Source organism: Arachis ipaensis, chromosome B04 (genome assembly GCF_000816755.2).
Source record: "Arachis ipaensis cultivar K30076 chromosome B04, Araip1.1, whole genome shotgun sequence".
Taxonomy (NCBI): Eukaryota; Viridiplantae; Streptophyta; class Magnoliopsida; order Fabales; family Fabaceae; genus Arachis; species Arachis ipaensis.
In genome coordinates this window covers 66,065,337-66,085,212 of record NC_029788.2, presented here as the reverse complement: position 1 = coordinate 66,085,212, position 19,876 = coordinate 66,065,337, and positions in this window count along the sequence as shown.

Genomic DNA, 19,876 nt, shown 5'->3' with positions numbered 1-19,876 from the left:
CCTGGCGTTTGAACGCCAGAACTGAGCTTCCTTTGGGCGTTTAACGCCAACTCCTTGCTTGTTTGTGGCGTTTGAACGCCAGAACTGAGCATGGGTTGGGCGTTTAACGCCAGCTCTCCATCTTTTTCTGGCGTTTGAGCGCCAGAATCATTCCTCTCTGGGCTCTTACTGTCCTCAGAGGGATTTTGGATGATATTTTTCTCATCCTCTGTCAGTTGTTCTTTCCTTGGCTTTCTGCTGTTCTGAAGCGAGGTATTTAATGTTTTTCCACTTCTTAATTGAACTGCCTGGCACTCTTCTGTTATCTGCTTTGATAACTGCTGTTTTGTCTAATTCAATTGTGCCTCCATATTTTTATTAGCATTTTTAGTCTCTTGTAGCATCTCCTAGAATTCTGCTAGCTGTTTTGTTAGAAAGCACAATTGTTGATTGACTTCAGCAACTTGTTCTGGAGGACCAAGTTCAGTAGACACTACTTTGGCTTCTTCTTTTATGGAGGACTCACTGCTTATGTACAGATACTGATTTCTGGCAACTATATCAATAAGCTCTTGAGCCTCTTCAATAGTTTTCCTCATGTGTATAGATCCACCAGCTGAGTGATCTAGGGACATCTGAGCTCTTTCTTTAAGCCCATAGTAGAAGATGTCTAACTACACCCACTCTGAAAACATTTCAGGAATTTGTCTGATAACTGTTTCCATGTCCTTAGGCTTGCTGTGGGTTGGTTATTTAACCACCTTTTAACTTGATCTTTTACAGCAAACAGAAACAGTAACAGTCTGTATACATCCTGATCTACCTCCTTGTCACGTACTATGTCAGCAATTTGCAAGAATTGTGCCAGAAACTCAGTAGGTTCTTCCTGTGGAAGACCGGAATACTGGCAGTTTTGCTGCACCATGACAATGAGCTGAGGATTTAGCTCAAAACTGCCTGCTTTGATGGAGGGTATACAGATACTACTCCCATATGCAGCAGTAGTGGGGTTAGCGTATGACCCCAAAGTCCTTCTGGACTGTTCATTTCCACTTAGATCCATGACGGAGAAAGGGAGATGATGTGAATTGCAAGTAAAATATATTTTTAATTTTTTTGTTTTATTTAATTAAAAATATCTGAAAAAATGAAATAAAGTAAAATAATTAGAAAATAATGTATAGATTTCGAAAATTAAAAGGAAAAGAAAATAAAAATAAATTTGAATGTTGAATTGACTAATTAATTGAAAAGATTTGAAAATTTTTGAAAATGATTTTTGAATAAGATTTTGAATTTTGAAAAGATTTGATTTTTAAAATAAAAATATGAGTTTTTAAAGGTGATTTTCTAAAAATCAATTAAAATAAAGGGAAAAGATATTTTTGAATTCAATGAGGAAAGAGAAAAACAATAAAAAGACACAAAACTTAAAATTTTTAGATCCAATGCTCCTTATTTTCAAAAATTTTGGAGGAAAAACACCAAGGAACACCAAACTTAAAAATTTTAAGATCAAAACACAGGGAAGACTTAAGAACACCTTGAAGACTCTCAAGAACAACAAGAGCATGAAGATAGAACACCAAACTTAAAATTTTTAGAAAACCAAAAATAACTTTTCGAAAACTAAAGAAAAATCAACAAGAAAACACCAAACTTAAAGTTTGGCACAAGATTTATTCAAAGAAAAATTATTTTTGAAAAAGTTTTAAAAAGAAGATAGCCAATTACCAAGAACATAAACACAACGCTCTAGCCAATTAAGCTATAAATTTAACGTGTTTTAATAAGGTATTTAATAAATAAAGATTTTTTTGAAAACTGATATTTTGAAAGAAGCACAACAAAAACAAGAAAAGACATAGAACGAGAAAAACTAAAGATCAAACAAGGAAAATAAACAAGAATAACTTGAAGATTAAGAAAGAACAATGGACACAAATTCGAAAATTAAAAAAAAATAAAAACATGCAATTGACACCAAACTTAAAATATGAAACTAAACTCAAACAGAAAAACTCAATTTTTAGCTTATAGAAATTTTCGAAAACAATTAAGAAGAGAAAATACGGATAAATAGAAAAAAAATTCAACCAAAAACGATAATAGAAGACTCTAAACCAAAAAGAAAAATTTTTCCTAATCTAAGCAACAAAATAAACCGTCAGTTGTCCAAACTCGAACAATCCCCAGCAACGGCGCCAAAAACTTGGTGCACGAATTGTAAATCACACTTTTCACAACTCGTACCACTAACCAGCAAGTGCACTGGGTCGTCCAAGTAATACCTTATGTAAGTAAGGGTCGAATCCCACGGAGATTGTTGGCTTGAAGCAATCTATGGTTATCTTGTAATTCTTAGTCAGGATATCAATTATAATTATCAGTCTGGATTGCGAAAAATAAAAGAGCATGAATTAAATACTTGTTATGCAGTAATGGAGAATATGTTGGAGTTTTGGAGATGCTTTGTCTTCTGAATCTCTGCTTTCCCCCTGTCTTCTTCTTCACGCACGCAAGGTTCCTCCTATGGCAAGCTGTGTGTTAGTGGATCACCGTTGTCAATGGCTACCATCCGTCCTATCTGTGAAAATGGTCCAGGTGCGCTGTCACCGCACGGCTAATCATCTGTCGGCTCTCACTCATGCTGGAATAGGATCCATTGATCCTTTTGCGTCTGTCACTACGCCTAACCCTTGTGAGTTTGAAGCTCGTCACAGTCATTCAATCCCTAAATCCTACTCGAAATACCACAGACAAGGTTTAGACTTTCCGGATTCTCAAGAATGTTGCCAATGGATTCTAGCTTATACCACGAAGATTCTGATTAAGGAATCCAAGAGATACTCATTCAATCGAAGGTAGAACGGAGGTGGTTGTCAGGAACACGTTCATAGGTTGAGAATGGTGATGAGTGTCACGGATCATCACATCCATCATATTGAAGTGTGAATGAATATCTTAGATAGAAACAAGCGTGTTTGAATAGAAAACAGAAATAATTGCATTAATTCATCGGGACACAGCAGAGCTCCTCAGCCCCAACAATGGAGTTTAGAGACTCATGCCGTCAAAGAGTACAAAGTTCAGATCTAAAGTGTCATGAGGTACAAAATAAATCTCTAAAAGTTGTTTAAATACTAAACTAGTAACCTAGGTTTACAGAAAATGAGTAAACTAGGATAGATAGTGCAGAAATCCACTTCTGAGGCCCACTTGGTGTGTGCTGGGGCTGAGACTTGAGCTTTACACATGCCTAGGCTGTTTCCAGAGTTAAACGCCAGGTTGTAACCTATTTCTGGCGTTTAACTCCAACTTGTAACCTGTTTCTGGTGTTTAGCGCCAGAATGCAACATGGAACTGGCGTTGAACGCCGGTTTACATCATTTATCCTTGAGAAAAGTATGGACTATTATACATTGCTGGAAAGCCCTGGATGTCTACTTTCCAACGCAATTAAGAGCGCACCATTTGGATTTCTGTAGCTCCAGAAAATCCATTTCGAGTGCAGGGAGGTCAGAATCCAATAGCATCTACAGTCCTTTTTCTGCCTGAATCAGATTTTTGCTCAGCTCCCTCAATTTCAGTCAGAAAATACCTGAAATCACAGTAAAATATACAAGCTCATAGTAAAGTTAAGAAATATGAATTTTTCCTAGAAACCAACTAAAACATGCTAAAAATTACATGAAATTACCCTCAAAAAGCGTATAAAATATTTGCTCATCAGCCGCCTCTGTGGTTGGACCACTGGCTTAGCATTGTCCTCCAATAGAATCTTGTGCATGCATCTTGCTGGGCTGATGCCCTTAAGATCACTTATGGACCACCCAAGAGCTGTCTTGTGTGTCCTTAGCACTGGAAGTAGTGCTTCCTCTTCCTGTGGATTTAAAGCAGAGCTTATGATCACTGGAAAAGTGTGACCTTCTCCCAGAAATGCATATTTCAGGGATGGTGGTAGTGGTTTGAGCTCGGGTTTAGGAGGTTTTTCCTCTTCCTGAGGAATTTTCAGGGGCTCTTTTATTTCCTCTTAATCCTCTAGATCAGGCTAGACATCTTTAAAGATGTGTTCTAGCTCTGATTCGAGACTCTCAGCCATGTTGATCTCCTCCACCAAAGAGTCAATAAGATCAACTTTCATGCAGTGTTTTGGTGTGTCTAGATGCTGCATGGCTTTGACAGCATTTAACTTAAACTCATCCTCGTTGACTCTCAGGGTTACTTCCCCCTTTTGGACATCAATGAGAGTTCGTCCAGTTGCTAGGAAAGGTCTTCCTAGAATGAGAGCAGCACTCTTGTGCTCCTCTATTTCCAGCACTATAAAGTCAGTGGGAAAGGCGAATGGCCCAACCCTGACAATCATATCTTCAATCACGCCTGATGGGTATTTAATGGAGCCATCAGCAAGTTGGAGACATATCCGTGTTGGTTTGACTTCTTCAGTTAAACCAAGCTTTCTGATAGTGGATGCAGGTATTAGGTTGATGCTTGCACCAAGATCACATAAAGCTGTCTTGGTGCAATTACCCTCTAATATGCATGGTATCATAAAGCTCCCGGGATCTTTAAGCTTTTCTGGGAAGCTTTTCAGAATGACTGCACTGCATTCTTCAGTGAGGAGAACTCTTTCAGTTTCTCTCTAATCCTTCTTATGACTCAAGATCTCTTTCATGAACTTGGCATAAGAGGGTATTTGCTCAAGTGCCTCTGCAAACAGAATCTTTATTTTAAGAGTCCTGAGATAGTCTGCAAAGCAGGTAAATTGCTTATCCTGCTCCTCTTAGCGGAGTTTTTGAGGATAAGGCATCTTGTCTTTGTATTCCTCAACCTTAGTTGCTGCAGGTTTATTTCCTACAGAGGTGGTTGGAGAAGCCTTTTTAGAGGGGTTGCTATCAGCACTTAGGTCTGTCTGATCCCTCACTGGCGTTTGAATGCCAGGGTTAGAAGCTGGATTGGCGTTGGACGCCAACTTCTTACCTGTTTCTGGCTTTTGAATGCCAGAACTGAGCTTCCATTAGGCATTTGACGCCAGCTCCTTGCCTATTTCTGTCGTTTGATCACCAGAACTGTGCATGGGTTGGGCGTTTAACACCAGCTTTGCATCCTTTTCTGGCGTTTGAACGCCAGAGTTATTCCTCTCTAGGCTCTTACTTCCTCAGAGGGATTTTGGATAATATTCTGCTCATCCTCTATCAGTTGTTATTTTCTTGGCTTTTTGCTGCTCTGAAGTGAGGTATTTAATGTTTTCCCACTTTTTGATTGAACTGCCTGGCACTCTTTTGTTATCTGCTTTGATAATTGTTGTTTTGTCTTATTCAATTGTGCTTCCATATTTTATTAGCATTTTTAGTGTCTTGTAGCATCTCCTTGAATTCTGCTAACTACCTTGTTATAGAAGATAGTTGCTGATTGAGTTCAGCAACTTGTTCCTGAGGACTAAAGTCTGTTGATACTACCTTAGCTTCTCCTTTCATGGAGGACTCATTACTTATGTACAGATGCTTATTTCTAGCAATTATATCAATAAGCTCTTGAGCCTCTTCAATAGTCTTTCTCATGTGTATAGCTCCACCAGCTGAGTGGTCTAGAGATATCTGAGCTTTTTCTGTAAGCCCATAGTAGAAGATGTCTAATTGCACCCACTCTGAAAATATTTCAGAGGGGCATTTCCTTAGCATCCCTCTGTACCTCTCCCAGGCGTTATAAAGGGATTCATCATCCTCTTGTTTAAAGCCTTGGATGTCCAGCCTTAGCTGTGTCATCCTTTTTGGAGGGAAATATTGATTCAGGAATTCATCTGATAACTGTTTCCATGTTCTTATGCTTGCTGTGGGTTGGTTGTTTAACCACCTTTTAGCTTGATCTTTTACAGTGTATACGTCCTGATCTACCTCCTTGTCACGCATTGTGTCAGCAATTTGCAAGAACTGTGCCAGAAACTCAGTAGGTTCTTCCTGTGGAAGACCGGAATACTGGCAATTTTGCTGCACCATGACAATGAGCTGAGGATTTAGCTCAAAACTGCTTGCTTTGATGGGAGGTATACAGATACTACTCCCATCTGCAGCAGTAGTGGGGTTAGCCTGAAAAACAAGAGATATATACGGAATGAGAACCCCGGGCCCATGGGTTCCCAGTACGGTAAAAGTGCCAAATAAATTCAATGTACTGCAATAAAAACTCACTAAGCATCCTAAACTTCTTCACCAATTATTCATCCTAGGTTCTCGCTAATCCATGAATAGGCAACTGTCATAAGGGAGTGCTAAATTCAATTCATGTTTCACATGTTTCCCAACTCGCTGACTCTTCCACGAATCAGACTCATAATTATAAGCAAAACTATCACCAGTTGTTCTGCCTCAGCAATTCTATATCAATACATCATACACTCGCCTGGAGCTAGTGAAACCACATCACTGCGTCTACCCAGGGAGCTTCAGTTATCTCATTCAATAATCATCATCATCATGCAATCGCATCATCAATTCATCCCATCAAGAACAGCCCTCTCAGTTGTACAAACACAAGCAATACAGGCAAGTAATACACAAATATGGTACAAGTAGAACAAGTAGCATATAGTTAGGTAACATGGCATATATGATGAAGAAATCCAAAACAAATGGCAAACCCAAAAAATTCAAACATATGCAAATGATGAATGCCTACCCTATGGCTGATGATATCATCTGTCGGTTATATAGCCAACCCGACATGTCCTGGTAGCTAACTATTGGACAGAAACACCCATTGCGGAGCAAGTAGGTTTGAGCTACAACCCCCTTGCTACTACCCGCTCAACCCAGAGCCAGTGGAATAACCACTACTGCGGCTACTACCCAGGCGGGTGTTTAAAAGCTCAACCTGGAGCGAGTGGATTCACCACTACTGCCACTACTACCCAGGCGTCACAATCTCTGACCTGGAGCAAGTGGGAGGAACCACAACCCTTGCTACTACCCAGGGTCTCAATCTCTGTCCTGGAGCAAGTGGGACGAACCATAACCCTTACTACTACCCAGGATCTCAAAACATACCTTCGTTCAGTTTCGAAGTAATCATCACTATTATCAAATCTCAAACATTAACCTGGAGCAAGCGGGATGAACCACAACCCTTGCTACTACCCAGGATCTCAAAACATACATGTATTCAAAACTCCATAATTAAACTCATTTATCATAAACATCCTTTCCCGTCTCATACCCGGAGCAAGTGGACAACGCCACTGCCTACTACCCGGGGTCACACATCACATTTCAACCTTTTTCATTGTTATCCGTGTAACACATTCATTCATTAATCATATATGCATTTATACTCAGCCATAAACAATAATGGCTTTGCCGTAACCCGGCAATAACTCAGCCATCCGGCCCATGGTTCAATCAAGAACCGGCCATTTATCAACAAATATAGCCCTTCGGCTCATGGCATACACGGTACTCCCACCGTCATCCTCCATATCTCATATAATCATCATTGATCATCATTGATCATAACTTTTCCCCTTGCTTCACTCGCAAGTTACCACATCCCCTAGCTCCTATCTCATTGCTAGGCATATCATAATGATTTAATACATAAGGGGTGAGATCAGAGGCTTAGAAGTATGAGATTTGGCTTTTAAAACTCAAAAATCAACTTTGGCAAGAAAATAGGGCCACGCGTACGCGCACTCCACGCGCACTCCACGCGCACGCCAAATACTCATCGACGCGCAAACGTCATACGCGTGAACGCGCGGGTTGAAAAATATCCAAACGGCGCGCAAGCGTCAGCCACGCGTACGCGTGGGTGCTCTTGCGCCCAGGCACAAAACTGGCACAACTCTGGCACAACTCTCAGGAAAATAGCTGGGCATTGGGTGCAGCGCATCGACGCGCACGCGCACACCACGCGCACGCGTGGATGGTGCCTTCTTGAAGAACGACGCGTACGCGCCAAGTGCGTCTACACGTGGAGGGTCATTCTGCTAAAAATTTTCTAAGTTAAAAGCTGCATAATTTACAGATTCAATCCCCAATCTTCCGACGGACATAACTTTCTCATTTTAAATCATTTTTCACCCGTTCTTCGAACGACATGGACATCCCGGATCCAATTTCATTTCTAAATAGATTTGGCACAAAACAGAGATCTGTAGTCCAAGTTATGTCCCGTAAAAGTGTGCCCAAAAAGAATGCTCACAACTAATATTTATATATGTTGGGTCTTGGGCCCACTTAGGCCCGGTTCACTTATTTTTGCCCATTGGCCCAATTTTGGGCCAAAACCTTTAAGATTAGCGCTCTAAATCGCACTTTAAATATTTCTACCTTCCCTAATTATAATTCCTCATTTCTTAATCCTACTTACTTATAATCAATTTTCTCAGCTGCAGTACCAGACAGGTCTCAGCCGGTACTGCCGGTCAAAATTTCACTGTGCGTTTTTACGCAGAAAACTATGTCTTCCGACTCGGAAAAATTCACTGAATCCAAATATCATATTTAAATCATCAAATTTCAATTGCCAAATCTTCCAACCGTATTCGCTCATATTTAACTTATTATTTAATTAATTTCGGTTAGACCGGGTATTACAGCATGACCCTAGAGTCCTTCTGGACTGTTCATTTCTACTTAGGTCCATGATGGAGAAAGGGAGATGATGCGGATTGCAAATAAAATATTTTTTTTTGAAAATCGAAATTAAAATAAAATAAAATAAAATAAATGAAAAATTGACTATAATTTCAAAAATTAGAAGAAAAAGAAATAAAAGAAAATTGAAAACTAAATTAATTAATTAAAAAGATTTGAAAAAATGTGGGTGAGGATTTTCGAAAAAATGAAGAGAGAGAAATTGGTTAGGAAGTTTTGAAAAAGATATGTCTTAAAATTAAAGATACTTGTAAGAAAATAAAATAAAATAAATAAAAAAGAAAAGATATGAAAAAGATTTGATTTTAAGATTTGAGATTAGAAAAGATAAGATAAGTTAGGTAAGAGAAGATAAGGAATTTAAATTAAAAAGTTTTGAAATTTAAATTTTGAAATTTGAATTTTGAAATTTGAATTTTAAAATTTAAATTTTAAATTTTGGAAGTTGAAATTTGAAATTTGAAATAAGATAAGATAAGTTTTTGAAAAAGATATGATTTTTTTGAAAAAGATTTGAATTTTGAAATTTTTAAAACTAAGATAAGATAGAATAGAAATTTTAAAATAAAAATATGAAATTCTTATGCAAATTTCGAAAATTACTTAAAATAAAGAGAAAAGATATTTTTTTGAATTTAATGAGGAAAGAGAAAAATAATAAAATGACATAAAACTTAAAATTTTTAGATCTAATGCTCCTTATTTTCGAAAATTTGGAGGAAAAACACCAAGGAACACCAAACATAAAAATTTTAAGATCAAAACACAAGCAAGACTCAAGAACACCTTGAAGATTCACAAGAACACGAAGAACAAAAATTCAAAGACTCAAAGGACTCAAGAACATAAAAAAGAACACCAAACTTAAAATTTTTAGAAAATCAAAAATAAATTTTTGAAACTTAAATAAAAACTAACAAGAAGACACCAAACTTAAAACTTGACACAAGATTTAATCAAAGAAAAATTATTTTTGAAAAGATTTTAGAAAGAAAGACTAAAAGGAGCAACTATTCACAAGAACATAGACACATTCAACAAATACAAGGATTAAACAGAGAAAAACTATATTTTTTTTTATGACAAAAACACAAAGGACACCAAACTTAAAACATGCAACTAGACTCAAACAGAAAACTCTAAAGATTAATAAAGAAAAATAATAAATTTTTGGAAAATTTTTGAAAAGAAAATAAAAGACTCTGACCCAAAAGACAAAATTTTCCTAATCTAAGCAACAAGATGAACCGTCAGTTGTTCAAACTCGAACAATCCCCGGCAACGGCGCCAAAAACTTGGTGCATGAAATTAAATAATGTAACCATGTAATTAAGGTCAAAAACTCACAGGTTGTGTGTTCTTAGCTATCAACCATGTTCTAAATTATAATCTTCAAACAAGTTTAACAAAAAAAGTTTTAATTTAAATTAGTGAAATGCTATAAAAAAAGGGTCTTCAAAAAGAACTTATCGCTCCAACCAAGAAGTGGTAGAAGAACATGCACAAAATCAAACAAACATGCAATCAAACATGAAAATGTAACAACTAATTTAACAAGGAAAATTAAACATTGGTGTTGAAATAGGAAATAACTAACCCACGGAAGTCGGTATCGACCTCTGGTGCACGATTTGTAAATCACACTTTTCACAACTCGTACCACTAACCAGCAAGTGCACTAGGTCGTCCAAGTAATACCTTACGTGAGTAAGGGTCGATCCCATGGAGATTGTCGGCTTGAAGCAAGCTATGGTTATTTTGTAATTCTTAGTCAGGAAATCAATGATAAGAGTGATTATATTTATGAAGAGTAAAAATCATAAATTAAATAGTACTTGTTATGCAGTAATGGAGAACAGATTGAGGTTTTGAAAATGCTCTGTCTTCTGAATCTCTGCTTTCCTACTGTCTTCTTCTTCACGCACGCAGATCTCCTTCCATGGCAAGCTGTATGTTGGTGGATCATCGTTGTCAATGGCTACCATCCATCCTCTCAGTGAAAATGGTCCAAATGCGCTGTCACCACACGGTTAATCATCTGTCGGTTCTCACTCATGTTGGAATAGGATCCATTGATCCTTTTGCGTCTGTCACTACGCCCAGCACTTGTGAGTTTAAAGCTCATCACAGTCATCCCATCCCAGATCCTACTCAGAATACCAGAGACAAGGTTTAGACTTTCCAGATCTTAGGAATGGCCGCCAATAATCCTAGCCTATACCACGAAGACTCTGATCATAAATCAAGAGGCTAAGAGATATACACTCAATCTAAGGTAGAACAGAAGTGGTTCTCAGGCATGCGTTCATAGGTTGAGAATGGTGATGAGTGTCACGGATCATCACATTCATCAGGATGAAGTGCGAGTGAATATCTTAGAATAGAGACAAGCGTGATTGAATGGAAAACTGTAGTAATTGCATTAATTCATCGAAATACAGTAGAGCTCCTCACCCCTAACCATGGGGTTTAGAGACTCATGCCGTCAGAAATACAATGTTCAGATCTAAAAATGTCATGAGGTGCAAAATAAATCTCTAAAAGTTGTTTAAATACTAAACTAGTAACCTAGGTTTACAGAAAATGAGTAAACTGAGATAAATAGTGCAGAAATCCACTTCTGGGGCCCACTTGGTGTGTGTTGGGACTGAGCTTTGAGAATTACACGTGCATAGGCTGTTTCTGGAGTTAAACGCCAGGTTGCAACCTGTTTTGGGCGTTTAACTCCAACTTGTAACCTGTTTTTGGCGTTTAACGCCAGAATAGAACATGGAACTGGCGTTTAACGCTATTTTACGTTGTTTATCTTTGAGCAAAGTATAGACTATTATATATTTCTGGAACGCCCTGGATGTCTACTTTCTAACACAATTGAGAATGCGCCAATTGGACTTGTGTAGCTCCAGAAAATCTATTTCGAGTGCAGGGAGGTCAGAATCCAACAGCATTAGCAGTCCTTTTTCAGCCTGAATCAGATTTTTGCTCAGATCCCTCAATTTCAGCCAGAAAATATCTGAAATCACAGAAAAACAAACAAACTCATAGTAAAGTCCAGAAATATGAATTTTTTCTAAAAACTAATAAAATTATACTAAAAATTAACTAAAACATACTAAAAACTATGTAAAAACAATGCCAAAAAGCGTATAAATTATCCGCTCATCAACCTCCCCACACTAAAAGATTGCACCGTCCTCGGTGCATGCTAAGATTTGCAAGTGGACGGGTGGCTCCAACTGACGCTTTTTCTCCAAAGAATGTGCGTAAGAACTTGTTTGCTGCCCATGTAAAAGTTTTTCGTTTCCCTTCTCGGTGGTCATCCTGAAAGAAGGGGAAAAAAGAAAAAAAGTAACTAAGAAATAAAGATAAGAAAATAAATAAATTATGGGTGGGTTAATGCCAAATAATAAGGGTCTCAATTACATGGTAGCTACAACATGCAAGTGAGAAAAAAGTAGAAGCAAATGGCATATCAATAGTGCAGAAATTGCAACAAAGGGGAAGAGATAGTAGGTAATGAAAGACAATATAAATTCATGGCAATGCAAAAGGAACACAGGTATCATAAAAGATTGGCATTGGCAAATAAATAATATCACCCAACAGTGTAAACAAGTCATTAAGCACTAAAATAATACCAGAAAAGATACAACAGTTGAATAAGAACATTCAACACCAATGGTAAAATAGGAAATTAGAAAAGGAGAAAAAATATGAATAAAATTAAAATACAATGAAGGAAAATATGCAAATGTAGTATGTAAAAGAGATGGAAAGGGAATATGGATGAGAATGTAAAGAAATGAAGAAGAAGAAAGTAAGAAAGGAGGAAGAAAGAAGGAGAAAAGATAAGAGAACAAGAAACGGACGCGACGCGCGCGCAAGCATCACGCGTACGCGTGAAAACTGAAGAAGCCATGCGACGCGTAAGCGTCACGCACGCGTACGCATGGGTGGCCAAACATGCACCCTGACGCGTGAGCGTCGGTCACGTGTACGCGTGACTACTCGCACGCTTCCAGCACGGTGGCCGCACAACTCTCTGTGAAATTCACGCTTTTACGCCATTTTCATGCCCATGCGTACGCGTCCTTGAGGTTCATGCGTGGGTTGAAATTCCTACAGGGGACGCGTACATGTGAGGCACGCGTACGCGTTGGGTGGCTTGTGTACCACGCACCCCTCCCGCGCGTCTCCATCGCAACTCTTTGTTCATTTGCGGATACACATACGACGCGTGCGCGTCATAGACGCTTGCGCGTTGACCCCTCTTTTTTTTTATATGCAGAATAAAAGTAAATATGTAGAACTGGAAACTAAAACTGACAGAAATAAATTAAAACTAATAAAAAAGAAAGATCATACCATGGTGGGTTGTCTCCCACCTAACACTTTTAGTTATTATCCTTAAGTTGGACATTCTGTGAGCTCTGGGTCATGGTGACTTGTGCTTGAACTCATCTTGAAACTTCCACCAATGCTTGGACTTCCAATAAGCTCTAACATCTCCAAGTGCATTCACCAAGCCTTGATGAAGTTCTTCACAAGCTTCGAGCTCCCAAAGTTGATCCTCTTGTATGTCGGGATCCCAAATCTTGTATCTACACTCGTCTGTAAGTTGATCATCGTCGTTCCAACCGGGTGACAGACAGTCTAAATTCTCTATGCAATACCAAACTCTTCTTTTAGATCCAACCAAATGTTCACTAGTTCCACCCTTGCATCTAGTTCTTGAAGTATCAACCTTGATGATCCTCGAATTGCAACTCCAACCACTAAACATCATTCTCTTACGCTTAATGACACAAAGCTTCCTAAGTTGGCCATCCGTTTCAAGAATACCATATTCAAGTGGGACAGTAAAGCAAATAGAGATAAGTTTTACCCACTCAAATGAAGGAGTAGATGGCCACCTAGGTGCAGAAGTCTCCAACGTTCTTGACAAAGCGTACTCAACTCCCGTCCACCCTTTCCGAAGGACTTCCGCTTCCATATCACTCTCTATAGATTCATCATTAGGAGGACTTGATTCATGATCCTCATCACCAAGGGAACTTGCTTCTTGATCTATCCCATCCAAGTCTTCATAGGGAATATGCCATTGAGGTTGTGCACAGGCCTTCTTGACATTAATTTCAAGCTTCTTGGAGGAATACTCTACAACTCTGGGTTCCCACGGAGGTTCGGCATCTCCTAAGTCTTCAACCACTTCTTCCTCTTTAACTATTACGGCTTCCTCCACTTATTCCAATACAAAGCCATATTCCTCATTGTCCACCGTAGTTTCTAGTGTCTCCTTCATGCTATGCTCTTCTATTGATTCTCCACATGTAGCCATAGGAGTTTCTTGAGTGCCCAAATGTTGGAAAGCTAATCGATTTACTACCTCGGTCAAGGCAGCCATGACTTCTAGTACTTCCCTTTTCATCTCTCTTTGCCCTTGAAGAAGAACACCAAGAGTGTCATGCTTGAAGATTGAGGTGGATATGAGGGTTCATTACTTGGGAGGAAAGGTTCATGATAAGAGGGTGGTTCATCATAATAAGGATGTGGTGGTTCATCACTCTCCATCTTTTCCACTTGTTACACAACACACTTCAATCCTTGTTTCTTGAGTTGAGTTTCTTTATCCATGAGAGCTTCGGGTGCTGTTCGGCTTACTACTCAGTCCAATTGATGAAGGGTTGCATGAAACCGATCCATTGTTTTCTTGAGATGATCATTTGATTTTTGTTCTGCTCGGATTGCATGATTAGGATCATATGGCTCTTGGGTTGATGGATATGGACATGGTGTATATGGAGGTAGTAGTTCTTGGGAGTAATTAGGTTGGAATTGAGGTGGTTCTATGTATGGTTCATATGGCTCATAAGGTGGTTGGTATGGTGAATAAGGGTTAGAATTATATAAAGGTGTTTGGTAGTAGGAGGCTTGTGAGTATAGTGGTTCAAAGCGATGTTGAGGAGGGGGTTCATAGGCATATGGTGGGGCTTATTGGTAACTAAAAGGGGGTCCACCATTTCCATCGTCTTGGTACGCACCCTAGAATGGCTCTTGACCATAGTAATTTGGTGGAAGTTGACTGTCACGGAAAGGTCCACCATAACCATTGTCTTGGTATGCATCATAGAATGGTTGTTGCTCTTGGCACATTGGAGGAGGTTGTTGCCGGAAGGGTTGATCAAATCCTTGTGGCTCCTCCCATCTTTGATTGTTCCAACCTTGATGCATGTTCTCATTATAGCTTCCATTCCCTACAACATAATTTGAACCAAACTCATAGCCAAAGGGGTGAGAATTCATAGTAACAAAAGAAAGTAAAAGCAAAAACTAATAAGAAAATAATGAGAATAAAATCCTAAAACTAGAAACAACTAACAAAGAAACGAAAAAGCAAAATTATTCACAATATTTACAATAACCAATAATAAGGCACACGTTTGCAAATTCCCGGCAATGGCGCCATTTTGATGAACGGATTTTTTATAGTTTAGAATTCCTCAATAAATTCCCGTTGCAAGTATAGTTTCTAAACCAACAATAATCCTTTCATACAAAAATTTGGTTGTCACTAAAACAAACCCAATAAAATTAAACCGAAGTATTTAAACCTCGGGTCATCACTCAAGGAATTGCAGGGAGGTGTAGTTATTATTGGTTATGGAAAAGTATCTTTTTGGGGTTTTTGAAAGATTGAACAAGGAATGTAAATGATAAGAAAATAAACTAATAGCTAAGAAAGCTCTTGGCAAGGTACGAGAATTAGAAGTCCTATCCTAGCTATCCTTATCATTTGCGACATCAATTGTCCATTGCTCCCACTTAGTTAACCTCTAACTATGAAGGAAAGTCAAGTGGATGAATCAATTTGATTCCTCAAGTCCTAGTCAACTCCTAAGGAAAGACTAGCTTTAGAGGGATCCAAATCAACTAGCAACTTTCAGTCATCAATCAACAAAGGAGTTTGATAAATCAAGAGTCTCCAATTACTCAACCAAAGCCAAGAACATAAAAATCTAACTTAAAATCCTCCCAAACATTTTGTCAAACACTTGGAAGGCACAACATAAAAGCATAGAAAACTATAAAGGAATATTAAATCTAAACAACCAATTATAAACATCAATAATAACCATTGAAGAAAGGAACAATAATTATGAAATACCTCAAATTGCATTAAATGAGAAATTCAATCTAACATGGGAATTCCTAAACTAAAGTGGCAACATAAAGTAATCAATAAAGGAAATAAATAAACTAGAATGCTAGAATAAATAAGAGTAGAAGAGAAACTAAATTAAACTAAGATAGAAATCTGAAATTAAGCAAAGCTAATCCTAAAATCCTAAAACCTAGAGAGAGGAGAGAGCCTCTCTCTCTAGAAAACTACATCTAAAAACCTAAAATTATTTGAATCAAAAATTGTGTGAATGAATGAATGATTCCCCCACTCTGCAGCCTCTAATTTGTGTTTTCTGGGCTTAGAACTGGGCCAAAAACATCCCATAAATTGCCCACAGTGATTTTTGATACGTACAGCACGTGGTTCGGTCACGCGTACGCGTCGTCCACGCGTACGCGTCGCTTGGCAAAATTGCTTGTCACGCATACGTGTCAATCACGCGTACGCGTCGCCCATGCATACTGATGCAGACGGAAACTTGTCTCTCAACAAATCTCCCTCGGCAAGTGTACCAAATTGTCGTCAAGTAAAAACTCACAATAGAGTGAGGTCGAATCCCACAGGGATTGATTGGTCAAGCAACTTTAATTAGAGGAATGTTCTAGTTGAGCGTAGCAGAATTTGGTTTGAGTGTTGCAGGAAATTAAATGGCGGGAAAGTAAATAGCAGAAAATGTAAATGCAGAAAGTAAAGAGCTCAAAGTAAATGACGGAAAGTAAATTGCAGAAATTAAAGAGAATGGGTAAGAGCAGAAATGGGGATTCATTGGGCGTAGGAGATGTTGCATTCTCCGGATCAAGTTCATTTCCATCTCTTCCTCAATCAATGCATTCATTGATCTCCTTGGCAATCTTAAGTGATCGAATTCCAATTCATTGGCAATTCAATCTCTCAAATCTTGATCAATAGCCAATTCCTTGGTCAATTACTCATGAGAAGAGATGAAGTATGGTCACTGATTATACCACATGAATTCCCAAATCAAGTGTTGGTAGGATTATAGTCACCATATCCAACCAAACCCAATTTGGTCCAACATGAGAAAGCATTTCTAGCATGATCTCTTCATTCCTCTTCCAAGGTTCAGAAGAGATCCAAGTATGAATAGCTTCTTTTCCAAGATAACTACCTAATTGGATGAAGATCGAAAGCTTTCTAGTAAAATCAAGAGAAAAGATAGAAGAAGAGTAATGAAAACTAGTATTGATCCATCAAATTACAACAGAGCTCCCTAACCCAATGAAAGCGGTTTAGTTGTTCATAGCTCTGGAAATAGAAAACAAAGATGGAGAATACATCATGAAAACTAGAACTAGAAGTGCAGAGAAAGTAAATTATACAGAGAGTAGTTCTCAATTTCCAATCCCCCAAAAAGCTCCTTCCTAATTCAAAACTACCCCTATATATACTACTCTTCTGATCTTCTAGTTGGTTCTTCAAGTCTTGGATATGGGCCCTGATGTGTGGAAAACGATCCAACACAAAACTCACCGGCAAGTGTACCGGGTCGCATCAAGTAATAATAACTCACATGAGTGAGGTCGATCCCACAGGGATTGAAGGATTGAGCAATTTTAGTTTAGTAATTGATTTAGTCAAGCGAATCAAGTATTGGTTGGGTTGTTTGCAATTGACAGAAACTAAATTGCTTGAAATGTAAAGGGAGAGGGGTAAAATGCAGTAAATTAAAGAACAGGAAAGTAAATGTGCTGAATCTTAAAGAACATAGTAAGGTAAATTGCAGAAACTTAGATTGCAAGAAATGTAAATAACTGAAGCTTAAAGTGCAAGAAATATAAATTGCTTGAATCATAAAAGGATTTGGGAATTGGGATTGTAGAAATTTAAACAAGCAAGAGTAAATTGCAATAAACAGAAGAGTAGAGGAGTAGTTAAATTGAACTAGATCTCAACAGAAAAGTAAAAATGCTTTGAAAATTTAAAAACAGAAAGTGAGCAATGCTTAATTTGCAGCAAATTAAAGGAGGTTGAAGATCTCAGGAGTGGAAGAGACTAGATAACAAGTCTAGATCTCAAATCCTTCCTTGATCCAACAAGAACAATTGCAAAGGAAATAAAGAAAAGTAAAATTGCAGAAGTAAATTGCAGAGGAGTAGAAGATGAAGCAATAAACAGAAATTGAAATTCAATTATGCAGAGAAAGTAAACAAGAGATCTCAAGGTGAGATTGAAACAGAAGTTCTTCAATTCTCCACCCAAGATCCAAAGCAAGAAAAGTAAAGAGTGTTCAAGCAAGAACAAGGAAAAAGAGAGATCAATTCTCCTTTCCAATTCTCTAAGATCTAAATTCAAAATTAAAAGCACAAAATGAAAATGAAAATTAAAAGGAAAAATTCAAAGTAAAATATAGAGGTCCAAAAGCTTCCTTTCTAAATTAAACTAACACCTATTTATACACTTTCTAATTTATATCTAAGAATTTGGGTGGGCTTTAAAATTTGGTGAAGAAATGAATTAAATTGGATTTTTAGTGAATTTTTGGCCCAAGTGCACCTCCCAGGGGCAAGCTCAGTTGGAAAACCAAACTGAGCGCCCAACTTGCATTGCTTGTCAATTTTGGTGCGCCAGCCTCCCTTGGTCATGTTGATTTTCAATAGAGCTCAGTTGAAAAATTGAACTGAGCTCTATGCTTGCCTTTGGTGTGTGTCAAGGTGCGCTTCTTGTTGCTCCTTGGCATGTCAATTTGCGTGTCACAGCCCCCCCTGTGCTATTTGTTGCGCCAAAATGTGAGGAGAAGGGGAGGATTAGTGCTCAGTTGGGAAAACCAACTGAGCTCCCCATTGTAGCGTTGCCTTGGCCTCATGCTCCCAGATTCAACTCTTGGTGGAAGCAAATGGATGCCAATTTCCTTGGAAGAGTGGAGAGTAAGGAGTGCTTGTACAAGGAAGCTCCAGGTTCGAGCCTTGGGTGAGACCTTTTGGCTTATTTTCTTTGCACAAGGAAAAACACTCTTCCCTTGTTCTCCATGGAGCTCCCAGGTTCGAATCCTTGCCAAAGCCTTTTAGCCTATTTTCCTTGCAAGGCAATATAAAGTAGCGCTCAGTTAATTAAAGCAATTGAGTGCCCTTGCCTCCTTAGAGTAGCACCTTCTTGTCATCCTTTAGGTGCAAGGTTCAAGTCTTGGTGAATGCTTTTTGGCAAATTTTTGGCTAATTTCCCTTGCAAGCTAGGTAGTGTAACGACCCAATTTTCAATATGTCTAGATCATACCGGAAACTGAGCACTACCAATTTGTCTTCCTAATTATTATCCATTATTTATCATATGAGCCTGATTCGTTGTTAAAAGCGTAGTTAATTTGCGTGGTGTATATTTTTTTTTTTTTGAAAATGTTTGGATTAATAGACGGAATCATTCATAATCAATTCACAAATAATAACAGATAAAACAGTTATAAACAACCACACAAAAATACATCACAAGTAGTTGACAACATTCGGTGATTCAGCCTTTATTAGCATATAGACTGTTAGTTAGAACACCCCTAGATATAGCTAAATAATATCTATATACATATATACACAATAGGAATCTCGTACACAGGATTTAGGTTAAAGTGCACATACGAACGGGGTGCAGACGTTGGCTGGTCTCACAGTATATACATATAATCAGAGAACGATATTCACCCTAGACTAAGAAGACTATCTAGAGCATAATCCTCTTCTTGCGAATGGTCATCAGCGAACTATGGTAAGGTACTCTTACTTCCATCTGAAGGGGGAAGGGAGAGAGAAGGGGTAAGAACTGGGGAGTTCTTAGTAGGGTTGGGGTTATTAGTTACGTTCATTTATTTGGGGTCGATTAGTAGACGAGTAACATAGTATAGCGAAGCAGTAAACAGAAGATAAAGATAGAAAGAGGAAGTAGAGACAACAAAAAGCAGAACACAAACAAAAGAATACAAGAAAATAAAACACAGAAGTAGCATACGAGCAGACAAACATAAAGAAGTAGATCACACACAGAAAGGAATGCAACAGAGAATGATGCGCAGACAAGAATGATGCATGTCTAGCCCTAGTGCAGGTAATGAGCTCAT